General features: G+C 33.4%; 1 protein-coding gene across 1 annotated transcript in view; it reads left to right on the forward strand.

Annotated features, from left to right (window-relative positions):
• RASA1 (RAS p21 protein activator (GTPase activating protein) 1) overlaps positions 1 to 1,440 on the forward strand; it is a 160,213-nt gene that overhangs the window by 105,568 nt on the left and 53,205 nt on the right. The window lies entirely within an intron of this gene.

A 1,440-nucleotide genomic window follows, 5' to 3' on the forward strand; every position in this document is an offset into this window, starting at 1 on the left:
AAAAAAAAAAAAAAAATCAAAGAGTGATGCAATACAGATGATTTGTTTCACTACTGTGTCATCCTCCGGGCCAGGGGTTAGCAAAGTTTTTCTGTAAAGGGCCAGACAGTAAATATTTTAGTTTTTGTGGGCTATTCAATCTCTGTCTCAACTACTAAACTCTGCCTTTGTAGTTGAAAGGAACAAAATACAATACATAAAGGAATGAGCAGGCTGTGTTCCAATAAAACTTCATGTACAGAAACAGGTGGCGAATGGGATTTAGTGTGCATACCACAGTTTGTCAGCCCGCCATAGGAATTTCATTCTTGTATTTTTTTATTAGTATTTTTAGCATACTTAGTAATAATTATTGAGTAATGATGAAATAGTTCTTAGGATGATGAAACAGCAGAATGTTTCAAGATATAGGAGAAATAAAATCATGAAAATCCCATAACATATCTTAGATTTTTAAGAGGATTGAGTGGACCCATGAAGTTTCTAAGAAGGACTAAAAGTCATAAAATACTCATCCTTGCAATTAAGAACTGCTCAAAAAAGAAACTAAAAAACTAATATTGTTTCCAGTTGACTCTGGTAATACAATCGAAGGTTGACTTATTCTGGAAGGATCATGATAAACTTACTCGTCTTATATTCTCCTGACGAATTTTTTTTTTTTTTGTTATTTGGGGGATTTAGCTATTAATGCCAGCTCTGCTATAATGTAACATATGCATTCCTAAAAATCATAGCATTATGCAAAATCAAGCAATAAAAATTACAGGGTTTGTGGGAAAAGTGGGGTTAGGGGTGTAAACACTTCAAAAACTCCATTGGTGACACATTAAAAGGGATAGGAACCTAATAAAAATGTAGCGTAGTTTTATACATGCTAAATGATTAAGAACTATATAAATGTTGCAATAAATGTGGTACTTTGTCTTGAAAAAAAGACCTGAAGTTTACATGTGAAGTGGCCTTCAGAAGGATTGAAACATGAGAATGTTGTGAAGTAGTAGGAGGAGGATTATCTGATGTCGGACAGTTATAACACTAGATGTAGATGGGTGGATGAAAGTAGCATAACACATTTGGTGAACTGTTATATATTTGGAGGGGGTGTGTTTTGTGTATTCCCACATTTCAGTTCAGGTGGGTACACTTTTCTGTGTTCACTTAGTGTTTCCTGCAGATACTGTATATAAGCAAACATGAATTCGCTTTGTGCTCAAATTGATCCTAATTTACCAGTTATGTTGGGACATATTCATGTTTTGAAAACATCATTTGCTGTAAAATATAATAAAACTGTATTTCTGAAAATACTGAAAATAGATTAATTGTCCCTGAACGCACAGAGAGCTTATTAGTTGTTCTTGGGAAAAAAACCTTTCTGAGAATTTCTTTGGAAAGGAAAAAGATGTGTCATGTATGTCTAGATTTTAGTATTAAACA

The sequence above is a fragment of the Propithecus coquereli genome, unplaced genomic scaffold (assembly GCF_000956105.1).
Source record: "Propithecus coquereli isolate 6110/MARCELLA unplaced genomic scaffold, Pcoq_1.0 Scaffold22, whole genome shotgun sequence".
NCBI lineage: Eukaryota > Metazoa > Chordata > Mammalia > Primates > Indriidae > Propithecus > Propithecus coquereli.